The sequence below is a fragment of the Apis mellifera genome, linkage group LG7, assembly GCF_003254395.2.
Source record: "Apis mellifera strain DH4 linkage group LG7, Amel_HAv3.1, whole genome shotgun sequence".
Lineage (NCBI taxonomy): Eukaryota > Metazoa > Arthropoda > Insecta > Hymenoptera > Apidae > Apis > Apis mellifera.
In genome coordinates, this window is record NC_037644.1 from 9,846,198 (window position 1) to 9,863,560 (window position 17,363).

Sequence of the window (17,363 nt, forward strand, 5' to 3'; positions counted from 1 at the left end):
TTACTAGCTTTCAGAAATTGGTTAATTCGAAATACTATTTGAAGCAATACGCCATCAATTATATCGATAAACAACGAATCAAAAGCTTGAGAAAATTCGATCCTTCCCGTCTTCTCTGTTTTTAAAACTCGACAAATTTAAAAAAAGAAATTCTTCATAAATAAACAATTTTTCTAGAGAGAGAGAGAGAACATTAGAGAGAAATCTTCCTCGTACCGAAAAGGGTACAGTAGCTACCGGCAATATTCTAAACTAAATAGTGAAACGTTTAACAACTTTTCGAAGTTTACCCGCCCACTTTACCCAACGCGACTCAAGTCAAACACCCGACCCGATGTTTCATCATTATCGCGACGCTCTTAACGAACCAGCAAGAGGAAGAAGAAGAAAAAGAGGAAGGAGAGAAAGAAGAAGAAGAAGAAGAGGGAATAATAAGAGGAGGATTCTGAATCTTGTTTTCGAGGTCTCTGTCCGACATTAAGCCGCATGGAGCATGGAATGTGACGAACTGTTGAACAGCGAGGGCCTTTATTCTCTACGGTGTCGCGACACGCGCGGAATGCCGGTTCCCTCCCCTCCCCTCCCCTGCCCCCTGAAACACTGCGAAGAGACAAAAGGTCTTGGTCGGTTGTCACGGCCCTTCGAATGTGTGCATAATTTATTCTCATAAACTCGGAAGCTCACGTGGCCTTTAAACGAAATAAAGACATCGGCTGTGCGTCTTTTCACCGCGTGCATGCATGCGCGCTTACGAGCGTGTAAGCGCATAAACTCGCACGGCCATCGCCGCGTGCCATTTATTAGCAATTGTAATGAAACGCCTGTTGCAACGATAATTTAGAGTTTCTCTCGCAACAGTGCGAGCCATTAAGCCTCTCGCCACTCTTTTCCCTTCCCCCCCCTCCTCTCTCTCTCTCTTTCCTTTCTCCTTTTTTTTTCTTCCTTTCCCCGGGTTTATCCTTCCCTCCTCCTCCTCCTCTTCTTCTTCTTCTTTCCTCCCCCTCCCAGCTTCGATTCTCGCGGCGTATATTTACAGGCCGCGGCGCCAACCGACGCGAGCGTACCGTCTAATGGCAGTGCAAATAGTTTCTATTGAATCAGTGGGATCCCTCGTCGCGGCCATATTGCTTAGAATTTCCTGCGTGCCCTCTCTCGCGCGAGATAGAACGCTCGCGCGCGCGCGCGCGCCTCAAAAAAAAAAGAAAAAGGAAAAAAACGCAAATTTCCTGCCCGCCTATTTGCCATCCCATTAAAGCCAATGAAGGCGCGTCCTCTTATTTTGCCATGAAACTGTCTGTCCGTCTGTCTGCCGGCTATCTTGTCTCTGCGTGACGATCCGCGCGCGCGCGCGCGCGCCGACCGGATGGTGCAAAGACCTCCATTGCGGGACGATTTTTTTTGAAAGAGTAGACGACGCGGGTTTCACGTGGAAGACAATGATATCTTTTGGAAATTATTTCTAGGTAGAGGAAGAATGTATTAATTGTTGAATTTGCGAGAATAGGGATTATTCTGGATTCTGGAAAGCAAGATTTTTCATTTTTTTCTTTTCTTTTGGAATATGTGGAATAACGTTGGACGAATTTATAATATTGATAATTAGAATGAAAAATTTTAATACCAGTGAAGTATATTATAAAGATATTGATTTGTTGAAAAGATTTGTTAAAAATTTGTAGTCAATAAGAAAGGATCGATGGAGGAGTCGTGATTATTATTTTGGAATATAACGCGTCATTTGAAAGATTCGATAAAATTTACACATTTTTAAATTCACTTTATAAGAGTCAATGCACTAAGATGTTAAGTGATATCAGTCCGTCTCTGTTCAGACAAAAACTGCTGCTTTGCATGGTAGGCTTAATTCCACTTATTTTTCGATTATTATCTACATTTTATTATGTGTTCCTGAGTTTTGTATCGCAGAAGAAAAATTCTCTCGAAAAATTTACAACACTCGATTTATCTTCTATTCCAATCTACATGTATTTAACACACAATTTAATTACTCGACATCCGATATTGATGATACGAGTTTATAATTTATTATTTCAATTTAAAGTTTGAACAAGAAAAAAATTTAAAAAAGAAAAAATTTTATCATAATCATATCGGTTAATTGAAAGTTAAGGATTCATACGAAAAATACGATGAAGTTATAAATTAACGTGGAATTTCATGGCAAATTGAATTGGTAATCACGGTGTTTCCCAGGTTGCTCGCCAGGTAAGGTATTAATTGCTCGAGCTGATTACTAGAATGAAACATCGTTCGATGATTGTCAACCAGGAGGAGGAATATTGGACCGATCGATAAATAAAGCGAATAATTATTACCCGAGGACTATAGTGGAACGAGTCAACCACAAGGAAATACGAGCAGCATAAATTGCCCTGATTTACGATGAAAACTTCTTTCGTTTGTTATATTACAAAGTTTAAAAAGGGAATTTAAATTGAAATAACAAATTGTGTCGTAAATATCCCGGACGATCGAATTGTTTATTAAATACACGGATGAATAAAAAATTTTTAAGATATTTACTTACTCGATTGTATAACGATTATATACACGCTGTGAAGGGAGTGAAATTTATTCGAGTATCGTTTGATTAATCGATCTTCCAAATGTATTGTAAATTACAAGAAACGAAAAATACGAAGCAAAAAGAAAATACAAAGATTCATATCTTATGTTAAAGTTGGATTAATCAAGCATCTCGATTAATCAAGAGAAGATGCTTAATTATATAAGATAAATCGATACATAATAAACTGTTGCAAAACAGGTTACGAATGTGAATTGATGAACAAATTATAAATTGGAAAATTCTTTTAAAGAAGATAATCGTATACGACTTGTCACTTGATTAACAAATGATAAAACTTGTGAAATCCCGTTTACTTTATTGCTAAATTTGTTTATCAAGAAAATTTATTAATATTAATTACCTTTAACTTACGACTTTTTAATCATTTTACTATCCAATTTTTCCTCTTTTATTCTTATTATATATATACATACAAGATAATTGAAGTTAATTAATCAAAAATTCAATACGCAAACTAATTGAATAGTAATTCAATCACAAAAAAAAAAAGAAATCCAAAACAACTTACATTCCAGTTTGACAATGTTAAATTCCGTTTAATTATCCGCCATCTAACCGTTTTCTTGGCTTTTCTGAACAAAAGCCAAGATAATCCCAAGATCCCGAGGAGTTGAACGAGAATTAATCGGATAATCTCGATTAATCGAGTCTCTACTCTGCTTTCGCACGATAATTAAACACGGAAGAAGATTGTAGATCGGTTTAATTAATGGCGGACGCCTTTGCCCATCTCAATGACGACTCGTTATCTCACGGAGAACGCAGAGATGGCCTGCACTCGTCCGTTTTCACTTGGAAGCAAACCGAAGTATCCGAGTATAATTCGAAACGGCGCCACGCCTTCGAGTAGTGCAGCGATAGTTTTAATAATCGCCACTCTGGGATATATAATAATTGCCATATCATTATAATTTAACCGTGAGACGCGATTGAGAACGCGGCTGAATCCTTTTTTGCCGTTTTTCCGCGACTTCTATTTCCGGGATCTCGATCTCGAGTGAAGAAGAGACTTTATTTTATTGAAACAGAATAGCCAAGTTATGATATTTATAGTGCAATAGAATACGATGAGTGAGGATAGTTTTTTTTTGAAAGATAGAGATTTTACTTTTCGTATATTAATTCAATTTGTTGTCTGTTTTAATTGTTTAACGAAATGGGTGACGACGAATATATATCGATCAGGTGTATTCAGAAGGATGATTATTCGACTGTCGCGAGAGATGAAGTAGTATTGTTCGCCGCAACTTTGAACTGGCCAATTGTAATTGTAGTTGTCATGTAACATAGACAAGTATATTATACCATTAATTAACCGTATGTTGGTTAGAACGTAGTTAAATTGGCACTAGAATGTTAATTATTGCATCCCAGTGGCCTCATCTGTTGCACAGCTTGCAATAACTTGCACGTCACACCGGTAACTTAATCTCGCGAGATTAGCGTGTAAGCTGAGCGGTTGAAACATGTTGCAAACTAAAGACCTTAATCAATTTTACTCATACGTTGCAACGTGTTTCGAGAGATTCCCGAGCCCGATTTCCAATATTTCTATAACATTTTTATATCGTCGTGCAATTATTAACCGATATTTCATAAAAGAAACCATTCGAAAATAAAGATACTTTCCATTTCCTACGCAAAAAGTAGGAATACATTATTCTTTTTTTTTTTCCAAGAAAGATAATCCCCTCTCATTCTTCTCATCAACATATCACTATCCGATCATCAAAAGAAAACATTGACTCTTCGAAAGCGGTGAATCAAGGTTACCACTAATGATCAAGCGTGTCGCCACGTGTGACGTTGCGCGTAGACGATGAAGCTGTTCCAAGCACGGTTTCGCGCTCACCACCGAGATTGGTGGGCCAGTTAGTATTTCATTGCCGTCTGTTCAGTGACCTTCGAGCACTGAGGGAGGGAAGGGGATTGGACGGGGCGAGGCGAGCCCCCATGGCGCGTATCCGGTCGTGTCTTTGGTCTCTCCGCTGTCAAAGCTATCTTCCCTCCGCTGTCTGCCGATTAGCGTTCCGTGCCAGCAATAAATTGTCTCGAACAGGCCGGCCAGCATGCGCCAGGACGCGGCCTGTGCGCAACACACGCCGCCATTATACGCGTGCGTGTGCCCTCGTGGACCGCGTAGGATCGCGTCAAATGTAAACAAGCCGCGTACGCTCGCATGGTATCGCCGATAATTGGCGTAATCACCTGTAAACAGCTAGTTTATCCTGTCATTATGGATTTACCATACGCGCAGACGGTTAAAATGAATAGCCGTGCGCGGCAACATCGTCGATTCACATTCCTTGTCTCGTCCTCTTTACTTTTTTTTTTTTTTTGCTCTCGCACTTTTTCCTCCTCTCCTCTTGGTATAACTGTCTTGCTTTCACGCGCCAACGATTCGTTTTTGCGCCCATATGATCGCCTATCTTGTCCGCTGTTCGACTGGAAATTTATTGGCGTCCCTTCGAATCGATATATCCGTGTATACACGCTGACGCTTACGAGGATTTTCAGTATTTCGAGGTTCTTCGGTATTAAATCGAATGGTATACGTCTTGAAGAGGAAATTTCGTTAACGATTGTTTATTTCTGAAAAATTTGTAAATTTTTCAAACGGCAATCATTAGTGATACTTCTTTGTAGTTATTTTTTAAAATTCGGGAAAGAAACTTTTTCAAGAAAATATGAATCTTCGTTTACAAATCTATATAATTTTTTCTTTTCGTAATATGAAATATATCGAATCTTGTTTTTCGTTTTTGAAAAAAAAAAAAAAAATATCAATTGCAATAATATCGCAACATATATTTCGAAAGTAAAAAGGAACGAGTCGGCTTGCAATCTGTCGGCCAATCCGAAATTGGAATGACAACGGTAAATGGATACAGTGAATATTTAATCGGAAATTCCATGCGAAACCGTAGATTTCGGAGAAGGGCCGCCCTTTTAAGATGATCGTAGGTAACCTCAGCCCAAGTTGAGTTGACTTGAAACTCAAGGGGTGAGGGGGGGGGGGGGATGGGCGGCCAACCCCCTCCGGTTTCATTGCGCCGCACCAGTTCTGAATCGAAACCTGCGCAAGATTAAATTTAATCGAAATTGCTTCGTCTTGAATTTCTTTCGCAGACCACACGGGTGTAATGTAATCTCATACTCGGGTCGAATCCTTCTCCTTCCTCTCCTAACCTACTATCCTTCCATCTTCCTTTCATTCCTGCTCCATATTCGTCCGGCCTCCTCCATCCATACCTCGGCCTCTTCCTTTCATCCCTTTCTCGGCCGAGAAGAAATGTAGCCTAATCAAACTCGTGTTGTACGTGGTCTTATTACGAATTATTTTCCTTATTCTTTTTTTCTCTCCAACAACGTGGATTATCGTGTTGTATAACGATTTATAAAAATTTCTTACGCGAGATTATTATTACTAGATAGATTACTAGATTATTATTATTATTACATCGGATACATTGGTTTCTTTCTCCAGCCACTTTTCATTAGAGTGATGATGAATGGTGAAAAGGAAGATTGACGAAATTTTCTCTCAAGAGAGACGAAAGATTCTAGAGAATTCTTAGGAATTCGGATGGGAATTGAATTTAAATCGTGTATAATTTAATTCGTGTATATTGGGAGCATCGACAAACGCTTTCGTCCGAGGCTGTACATTAATCCAGCTTCGCGTAATTATTGATTGCATAGTGGCATACGGGGGTTCAATAAATGTTGGCGTAGACACACGCGGCCGGGTTGCACTCGTGTGAGATGGGCTCATCCAGTGGGGGCTCACGCGCACAAACACACACGTTTCCACGTCCGTCTATCGTACACACGGACGCGGAAACGGAGCTGGCTGTTATCCGGACTTGATTGGCCGCGGTGGACCCTTGCGGTGGAATATATACGTTCGATGAAACGGAGGAAGTAAAGGGCAAAAGTCGAAAGGAAAATTCTACGGAAGGGATTGTCTTGCAGTTTGGTAAATTTGAAACGTTCCTTTCTTTCAGGCAAAAAAAAAAAAAAAAGAGATTAGAAGTTATTCACTTTATCATTATATTTATCTTTTAATTAGATTACAAGGATTCTATAGTTGATGTAATTTTCTTGTAATTATATAATTTTCTTGATTTTTATATAATATTCAATATCATATTTTTTTTATTAAAATACATTCGAAAATAGAGATTGTCGAGATGTAAAGACTCAAAGTTTCCATAAACTTACATGAAACGATGTAGAAATTATGAATGGGATCTAGTGGCCTCCATTTTCTTAAAAATGCGTACTATACATGCTTACCTCTTCCAAATATCTAGTCCACATAAGAACGAAGATAAATAATCGATTAAAAATTACCTTTTCCTTTACACGATCTGATATCTCGAGAACCGAAAGTTATAACAGGATAAATGAAAGAGGGTTCAAAGGGCAACGTTTATCCCTTCTGACAATCCTACATTATTTAAAACTCACTATCTCCAGAGTTGTAACGATTCAAAGTTCTCTTCTAATTTTAACCGAGCTTTAAGACAAGCTGCTTGACACTTGTTATAATTAAAAAAGAAAGAAAAGAAAAAAATGTACAAATCTTTTCGTTCGTAAAAATCATCGTAAAAGCAACTTTAGCGGTTCTAAAGAGGCCGTGCGTACACGCGATTAAGCGAACGCGTCACGTTTAAGTATCAAAGTGGAATTCTGCGTTCCGACAACTGGAAATTCGATCACACCTTGTCATGTTGCGCACGGGAACAAGGAAAGGGGCGCCGGTTGAGGAAAGTGTACACGGGAGATCGGTGAAACGAAGAGAACGGGTGAACAAATTTCTCCTTTCTCGCTCCTCCTTGCACCGCCTCTGCATTCAGAACTTGATGCAACTCGTTGACACGAACGAGTGTCGACGATGAGAGATCAATCGATTGCTCGAGCGTTTAATCTTAGCCTCGCGTTTATTTCGTCAAGTTTTCTGTAAACCGGTCTCCTATTTGCCTACTTTCACTTTCTTTTGAGAAAAAAAAAATTATCGGTCAGTTTTGCCTCATTTTATTATTATCCATTTTTATGCGATATTTATTAATCTCAAATGCAGGTTGAATTTTAGATATAATTTAACGGATGAATTGATATTCAGCAATTAAATTATTCCACGATGAGTGAATGAGTTTTGAGTAAGAAATTCTCAATTTATTCTTGTTTCCACTCGCTGTACTCGCTGTTCTGATAAAAGGGAAAAGAAAAAAGAGTCTGCTTAATTGATTCTTTCCATCAATCAACACAACGTATCAAACCCAATAAATATACCAAGAAGTATACACGTCGCTTTATTCCATTAGAAATTATTGCTTCGAGTCAACCGCTCATCGAATTTCAAATTATATTCCGATCCACTCCCGCAGACGTTTTCTCCTACGCGTTAATCCAACACGATCGATCAATAAACGTCGCGAAATAATTACCACGATATCCAATCGGCGAACGGTTGAAACAATGAGGGGAAAAGAGAAGAGGGGAAAGGGAGGGAGGAAAGGGAAGGAGAGAGAGAGAGAGAGAGGGAAAGAAGAAAAAGAAGAGGAGTGAGGGACAGTGGTGAAATGGCAATTTTCCATCCGCTGTAAAACAGTGTAGTTAGTCCGGGATGAAACGAGGATACGGATCGCACGCGATGACGAGGCGATGGAAGTGGACGTTGTTTTATGCAGATGAAGCGTGCGCTTCATCTTCGTCAGAAAGTTGGAGTTTTGCCGTGCGACAAAACAGGGAGGCGCACCTGTGCGCCGATACAATCTTCCCGCCCGATTAACTTTATCTAAAAATCATTAAACTTGCGTAAAGCGATCGCGTTTATCGCGTGGAAAACGTATCCCTCTCCAAAGATCGAAATCTTAATATCGATTGAACGAATTGAAAGTCGGATCGAAACTTTGTTTCACGGAGTTGAGTTAATTTCCCAGAGATTTATGGATCTGTCTATGCCTCGTGCATAGAAGAAACTCGTGGCAGCAGTGATATTATTTTAATTAACTCGATCTGGAGGAGAGGAATATTTTTCTCTTCGATTGTATGTAAGAATTTCGATTTTTAATTTATAAGGAAAGCGTTTCTTATTCTTTGGCGAGAATATTTTTGAAAAATTGAGAATAATCTTTTTAATTTCTGAATTTTTGAGAAATGATTCTCTTAAATGAAGAAATTTTCTTTTCTCTAAAAAAGATTCCGTTTCCTTTTCGTGATGAAAATATTTTGATGAAGTTGGGTAATTTTGCAAGATGTTATGGAAATACGATCAGGAGGAAGGCAGGAAATGTAAAATTAAAGAAAAAAAGAAAAAGAATTATTCGTTTTTGTACTACTTCAATTTTATTTCTGTAAGATTATTTATTCCAAGTGGTGGTGGTAATATTTTCATAATTGATGTACGAATGATTACATTACATTGCGCAATCCTGTATCCTGTTTTTCTGCGATAAAAATTAATATTATATATAATTACATGTTGTAATTAAACATCATTAAAAGAAATTAAAAAAAAATCTTTGGTTTTCCCTCAGACATTTATTATAATCTAATTATGAAAGTCTAATTACCGGGTGAATAGATTAATAGATTAGTATGAATTAGCATCTTATTTATTATATATTGTGCTTGCACAATATCGCCTCCTATACGCGCCTGATACTCGAAGAAATAAAGTATAATAATAATAAGACGATTATCGAGATCAACTTTTTTTTTCAGGTGTCAGTTCAAAATTCAATTTCATTATACAACAGTGTTGTTTGCAGCCAGTGTGTGAGATTAAAGATAAAAAACAACCCAACCGCGCTTACACTCAAAGACACAATTTGCACATTCATGCTTCTGGCATGAGGGGAATATATTATCTTATATTTCCATCGACGAGAAACAAACGTGGAATATGTATATATATATATATATATATATATATATATATATATATATATATATATATATATTCAATAGACTAATACATCATTCTTTAACAAAAAGAAAAAAAAATTATCTGATCAATAATAAATAAAAGAAGCTTCCCTTTCTCTTTCCATCTTCACAATCTCCAAGAGCAAACATTCACTTCATAAACTTCCAATAATTTCCAAAACTCATACTTTCACACTCTTCTCCAGAATGAAACGCGCAACACAAGTTTTTACAATTTTACAGAGAATCCCTCTTCTCCAAAAAAAAAAGAGATAGAGAGGAAAAAAATCAAAGAAAAACGTGAAAGAAGATTTCGATTTTAAAAGTTGGTCCCCCGATGAATCCTCCAGCTCGGCGAAGGCGAGGACGAGGCACTTGAAATCGCGAATGGAAACGCGAGCCAGGATCTATATTGAGGATCTACAGCGGGTTGCATAACAATGCCGGGCAATGTTACCTTCATGCATAAGTATCTATGCAAACCCAATAGCGATCCTGAAGAGGCAGGACGCGCTGCGAGATAATATTTTCATATGAATACAAATGGCCCTCTATCCTCTGTCCCTCTCTCTCTCTCTCTCTACCTCGCGGCCCCTATACCTGTCCTCCTTCGACCCACGGCGTATCCGCAGGGTCGCGGGAATGCTTTTCGTCGTAACGGCTGCCTCGACTATTTCCTCCGCCAAGAAGTTGCGGAATCGTTTTACTTTCTAAAGGAGGGGGGCTCTCTTTTTCTCTCCTTCCCCTTCTCCGTTAAAAGGAAGTCTCTGCCGCGGGAATATAACGTTCCCTTCGTCTCTCGGCGTTTAGGCGAACGCGCGAGCGTAAATCTCGGACGACCGAACCGCTCCCGGAAACGGAGCTCAGCGAACAGCGTGTTCCAGACGCTGTTCTTCGTGATTTTTCATCCTTCTCTTTTTCTTCTTGAAGGAAGGAAGGAAGATTCGATCGTCGAACATTTGAATTCTCGAAAATGTGATGAAATGATGAATGATAAATAAAGGTTTAAAATAAATGAGTATTTTGGAAATAGTATTTTATGTATAATATTATTTTTTTATCGTTATTTTATTCATTTATTTACTCGCTGATCAATGCAATCTTAGCGCGTTAGTTAATTTCTTGATTAAGAGTATGATTAAATAAGTTGGAATTATTTAATATCCGAGATCCAGGTATCCGGAGAAATTCGAGAGAAATTATTCTCTCTCGGTCGGTGAGAATGTGTATGTACGCAGGGAAATGGATTATGTATGGATAGGTCAAAGTTTATACTGAATTAAATATATCAAGTTTAACGGTTCAATTTAATTTATTATGCTTAATACGATTATCGTTTTAATATTAATTCAACTCGTGAAATATACTTTACAAGCTACGTAGGATAACGATTATTCGTTAATATCTCCTGGAAAACAATCGTTCTCGCGCAGAGAAATATAATTTCGTTTCACCAAATGATAAATATAAACTTGGCTGACTCGTTAACATCATAATCGGAAAAAGAAATTAATCTCGATATTATTTTTCTCAAGCTCAAATCCTTTTTCGATCGAATTTTTTTCTCGCTTAAAAAAAAGAAAAAAAGAAAGAAAAATTCGCGATAAGAAGCAAGCACGTAAACGTATACCGAAAGGAAACAAGGATCTCAATTGAATATCGAGTTAATTACCGTGAGTCGAGCCTATCGATTCATACATCGATACACCTGTAAACATATTTAACATATCGGCATAAATAAGAACCATTATACACGGTGAACCCTGAACGGTGACCAACCATTTCACCACCATTCATAATTCACCGTCGAAATTGCTATATCGAGGCGGAATTGGTTTTCTCGACTCGACGCTACGATGCATTAATTCCCGCGTAATCGAGCCTCTGTTCCTCGGATCTAAATTGATCTCGATAAGGCTGCCATTCAGATGGCGACAACCGCTTTTATGTATCGAGGCACCGACACCCGTAAATCATACTCAACTCGCGGACAGTTGGCGCAACGCAAAACTCTTACGAGTTTCTCCTCTTCTTCTCTCTCCTTCTCTTTTTCTTCTTTCTTTTTTCTTTAATTTCTTCTTCTTTTTCATCGCGTAATCCACCCACACGCACACGCGTCTAATCACACGTGGAGACGAGGATCGATGCAAAAGCGATAAGTGTGCAATAAATTGTTCGCTCTTTTGTTCGTACGCATTACGCCGTGACAGGGACCGTAATTATCTCACTGTCAATTATTTGCATCAGCGGCGATGTGGAAATTCTAATGATCAACCGGACTGGTTTGTGTCGTTTAATGCCCGGTCTTGTGAAACCCGCGATGCAGATTAATGTTTCCTTCTCGTGCCCGTTCCTCCGCACGCCCTCGCTGCCCGTCAGCTCTTAATAATTACCAGTTGTCAATTACCAGGGTCCCCGTGTCTCCTCGCGTAATCTTGCTTATCGGCAATTGAACGGGGCAACTTGTTCGCGATTCGTTGAACCGAAATTCATGGTTTTAATCCGGGATAATGAAAAATATTTGACGGTAACAGAATCGTATCAATGCCTCACGATTTTATTTTGTATTATTCTGCGAATTGGAATTGGAATTTGTCAATGCTCTAGTAAAATAATAAATTTTATATAATATAATTTAAAGGAACTCGGCAAATATATTATTCACCTGTTTATCAAAAACATGTCCTGTTGATTATAATTTTAGGTCGATCTGCTCAATGAATTTTATTTTAAATAGACTGTACAAAGGTAGCATAATAAATTGTCTTTTAATTGAAGAATTGTATGAATGAATTAATGAAATAATAATTGTCTCTAAATTATTAAATGAATTTAAATTTTTAGTTAAAATTCTAAAATTTAGTTATGGGACGATAAGACCCTATAGAATTTTCGAGTTATTAATAATGGGCATTTTTACAAATTTTTTAATCGAAATTTTTCAATAGCTCGTTTTTCCAAAATTATTTCTATCAATTCAAAAATCAGTAGATAGAATTCATTTAAATTTCCAAAATTTTTGTAACGTCATACATTTCCAAATTTCCCCATTCAAATTTCAGTGGATTCTGCAAGCACTCTGTATAAAAAATCGAAAATCATGAAACGAAATCTCCACTATTGCACGAAATAGTGAAACGTCTGATACATTTTACCTTAATTATAAAAAAGGAGAAAACACGTCTTATCCCACGTTATCCTAATTCCCTTAAAAAAATCTCCGCGAATGAAGTCTCACGTGTATCCCTGTAACATCTCCATTTCCAAGAGCTCGCCGTTTTCAACATCGTATTACCCGGTTCTCCGAAGCCTCGTCGAAAAATCGTCGAGGATAGCCCATGGAGCCGGTGGGAAAGGTCATGGATACGGACGTTTCGTGCCGCGAAAAGTTGTTTCGGTGTTTTCTGCGCTCTCGGTGTAATGAAGGGTGGGAAGAAGGCGGTACGAGGCGCTTCTTCGTGTCGGTCGTTGCCGGGTTTTCCAAGAAACGTCGGGAAGAGAGGTAAATAAATATATTTAACGTATATGTGAACGAATGTGAAAGAGTAAATCGAGATAAATCCTGGCTAACGACACGAATTAACTACAATAATAATATCGTGCCACTGACTGTGTTACTTGTTCACGAAGTCTAAACAAGTATATATTAATTGACATCGAATTTTGCAAAGCTACGAGAAAAAAAGAAAGATGATTAGAGTTATTTAACAATTTTCAAGTAGCATAGTTTACTGTGGGAGATGTGGTTTGATAAGAATGGAGGACAGCATAAATATAAAAATGAATACCTTTCTTTATCCTTTATTAATTTTCTAACAAACAATTTTATATTAATAATTTGGATGGCAAGATGATGTTCGAAGTATCTTGTAAACTTGTTCATGGTGAAAAGGAAAAAAAAAGAGGGGAAGAAGGAAGGGGGACAAAACACATTCCATCGCGTAAAACGACAAATTACAAAATCGAATTACAAGGTAATCACGGAACGCGGCATTATACGTAAGAAACACGTTTGTTGAACCACGTTTCCCACGAAACGAATTAAATTTTGCGCCTGATCGATCGGTCGTGGCGGAATTTTTACAAGGTGGGGCCCCTCTTCGAAACGAACGATCGTGAGAATGGTGTACGCGTACGAAGGGAACGAATTTTATTCCCTGAAGGAGTGCAGTGACAAGGCGAAACCCATTAAAACGGGTGGGCTCCTCGTTCTTTTCCTACTTCCTCGACAACGTGGCCCCAGCGTCCAGACAAACGTCGATTTCTTGCGGGCCGCGGATTAACTAGAAGGCATTTAGCGCTCCTGCTAATTGCTAGCAAGTATCCCCTTCACGGGGCACCGAACGTTTAATCGATTCGAAGGAATCGCGCGCTCGATCGCGAGTCGCTCATTGTCCGCGCGTCTTTTCGCTCCGTTTTCGAACCGCTGCTAAATTGGATTTAATTGATTTCGCCGGCTCCATTCCAGCTGTTCCCTTCCTAACAATTCTCTCTCTCTTTCTCTTTTCTCGTCGAAGATGCTGGATTTCGTTTTGTTCTTTCCTGAGAGAACGTTTTTTATTTTTCTGTGAATGGAAATATCGGTAAATAAAAATAATTGATTGTAATATAAATATGTGAACTTGTTAATGGTAACAGTTAGCAAAAATTATTGATGAATTCAATTAAAGTTTTATTATGTATATTTAATATATATTTATTTTACGTTTTAATGTCTCTCATAAGTCTGGTTTCGTTCGTGATAAATTCCTAAAAATGTTTCATATATATACGCGCAATATTCGATAAAAGAATATTCTTTCAACTTTGCCTCGAATAAAAATAATATTTGTTTCTAAGGTAAAACTTTCCGCCGCCGAAGTTATTCGAAAATGAAGGAAAGGAAGGGCAACAGTAGCCTCTCATAATTAAAAGTTGCCCTTGGAATCTTTTATTATCGGAAATACATTTAAATTCCTCGTTCAACCTCTCCAATATCCGCGGCTAATATCGCTTTAATAATGTAACTTTCGGCTTTGTACGGGAGGACAGGCACCAAGGTCTTGTAAACACGTGCTTAAATGCGGTACACGGCAATGTTACTAATATTGACGGATAAAGGAAGAAGGGGGAAGGTGAAAGCAATCCTCTCTCCCCCTTCCTCTTTTCTTCGTTTCGCTTTCCCCCTTTCTCTCTCTCTCTCTCTCTCTCTCTTTCTCTCGAGGCCCAAGAAAGCCGAAGTAATAAGAGCGGCCTAAACTCCGTGAATCCTTTTATTAATCCGCGTGGCGGGATTGGATTTAAAACCATCCCCGTTTCCAACCCTCGTCCTCACTCCTTCCAGGAATCCGACGAGACTGGGACTTACCGACTAGACGTAAATAAAACGCTTCATATCGCTTATTTTTCTTCTCTTATTTTTCCTTCTTTCTTTCTTTCTTTCTTTTTTTTCGGTTGAATATTTACGATTCGATATTTTTTTCTTTCGTTTCTTACGATGCGTTCATCTTGCTGCACTTAAAATTATTAGCAGAATGATTTTGGATTGGAGATAAAATTTTGAACGTGTTTTACGCAGAATTTTGATTAATTTTCAATATTTGATGATGAAAAGAGTATGGATAAAAAGAAAAAAAATTCACGAGGAGAGAATTTCGAAATACAATTTATATAATTATTCTTGCTGATTTTATATTTATGCTTAACACAAAAATATATTTGCGACAAATATTATTGTTAACGAAGCAATAATTTTCATAAATTTGAAAATTGATTCATATTTTAAAATGAAAATATTTTCTTAATCATTGTAATACAATGTATAGTTGTTGCACGAGGAATAAAATTGTAATTGGATAAATGTTTGTAATTAATTTCGAAAATTATTCAAAATCAATATCATTTATCGATATACGGTACAATGGATGTAAGTATGTGTATAATACGAGCAATGTACATACGAAATGAGACAAACAAAAACGCGATATTAATCCTTAATATTTCATCGAAGATCAAAGGGTGTGCGTCTTTCGGCATATATATCTCGCACGACCATTCCATAAAATGGAATGGAAGAAGATTCAGACAAGATAATACAAGAAATTTCTCGTTCAAAGGGCGGAAGAGAACAGTACAGTTCTTATCATTTCTTTGATCTTTCGATGCAATGACTTACGTTGGTAAAAGAATACGATCTTCCTCCTCTACCCCCTTCTCGAAGATGTTGCTAGATTCAAGACAAAATTGCAGATTGAATACCCTTTCGATTATTATTATGGAAAAAGATAATTTTTAATTCCAATTTCGCAACAAGAATCTTAATGTTAGGTTAATCTTTTATAAATATAAATATCTATAATTACTATTCTCAAATGAAATTCGATATAAATCAGATAATAAATAAAATAAATATATTTTGATGTTTTATACCGTTATTATATAGTTTTTAAAATATATTATCAAGATCAATAAGTTAATAATTATTTATAAGGATCGCGGCTTGTTTCAGTCTTTCATTTACACAGAAAGTTCATAACTTTAATTATAGATCTAAAAACAAGATTTTTATAAAAAATGCAACGAGATTGATAAACATTCTACGAGTTATGGTGTAGGGAGAAAAAACTGACTTTTCTAGTTGATTCTTTTTCTTTTTAATTAACTTTAGATAAAATATATATTTTCAAGAGAATATTCAAACAAGTGGAAATAGTTTAAAGAAAAATTTTATTTTTTGGCAGAAAATATATTTCTTTCTCTCTCTTTCTCATTTTTTAATTAAGTTTGGTGTTTGAATCATTTCACAAATTTCACAATAACACATTACAATCGCTTTAATTAATTAGTTAGCTTATTCATTTTGCAACCTCTATTTACTTTCATTCTTTTATCTATAAAATCTGCGAAATTCGTATCTTTTTTTTGTATCAATAAATTTCCCAATGATCGATACTTACTGGTTCTAGTTTATGGGAAACAAGTTTCAAGATAAATTATCTTGTACTACATATGCAAACGAAGTCATTAAAATACAGATATGGATATGGTATATAAAATATCCAACTTCCCTCATAAATAATTGGAGACTCAATATTTTAATAAAAATTCAAAATCTCTATCCCTATCTTTATAAAAACAATTCTTCTTTTTCTTCTTTATTACACATTTAAACCTACTCAAACCTTTCAATAAAATTCTACATTAAACCAAATACACCTATTTCCTCAAACCCCCTCAAAAATTGACGTTTCTCAATTCATTCAAAATGAATTCTATCTTTTATCCGTAAGTCGCTCGACGTCCACCAAACGTTCAAACGCGAATAAACTCTCTCAAACCTTCTGAGACGAATCCTCGAGACGAATCTCGCTTCTTCGCGGAAGCGGAACGAAAAGAAATTCGGTTGGCCACGACGTGGCTCACGACGTGACTTCCCTCAACCACCAGGGAAGGAAACGATAAACGGTCGTGTCCTAGCTCTCTCTCCGCCAAACTTTCCCGGAGCGGAGGAAGCTCCGCTCATTCTTATTGTACCTCCTTCTTCCGCCTCCGCTCGCACAAAAACCATACGGTCTGGCGAGCATGTCTGATGGGCAGCGAGTAGGCGCCAGGGTCCACCCCTTTCCACACAGCCCCGCTGTAGTCTTGGCCCGTTTCACCCCCTCCCCACCCCTTTCTCCATGCTCGTTAGAGCGAAAACGTTCTCCATTAACGCCTCCTCTTCCTTTTTTCTCTCTCTCTCTCTCTCTCTCTCTCTCTCCTTTTGTCAGTTGGCAGACGCGGCCGCGCCAAAACGATATTAAAAAACTGCCGCGTGCGTTCCTGCCAGCTCGAAATA

At 37.5% G+C, this 17,363-nt stretch overlaps 1 protein-coding gene and 2 long non-coding RNA genes across 5 annotated transcripts in view; all 3 read left to right on the top strand.

Moving 5' to 3' along the window:
- Positions 1-17,363, top strand: part of LOC725329 (UPF0489 protein C5orf22 homolog) — a 788,097-nt gene that overhangs the window by 186,829 nt on the left and 583,905 nt on the right. The window lies entirely within an intron of this gene.
- The window catches only part of LOC102656511, a 60,674-nt gene that overhangs the window by 5,347 nt on the left and 37,964 nt on the right, over positions 1-17,363 (top strand). The window lies entirely within an intron of this gene.
- On the top strand, positions 3,924-12,439 carry LOC113218893. Of its 2 annotated transcripts, XR_003305002.1 has the most exons (3): positions 6,579-6,590; positions 9,874-9,876; positions 12,285-12,439. It is a non-coding gene; the product is annotated as an uncharacterized LOC113218893 (long non-coding RNA). The 2 variants fall into 2 exon arrangements; XR_003305003.1 differs by lacking the exons at positions 6,579-6,590; positions 9,874-9,876 and adding an exon at positions 3,924-3,936.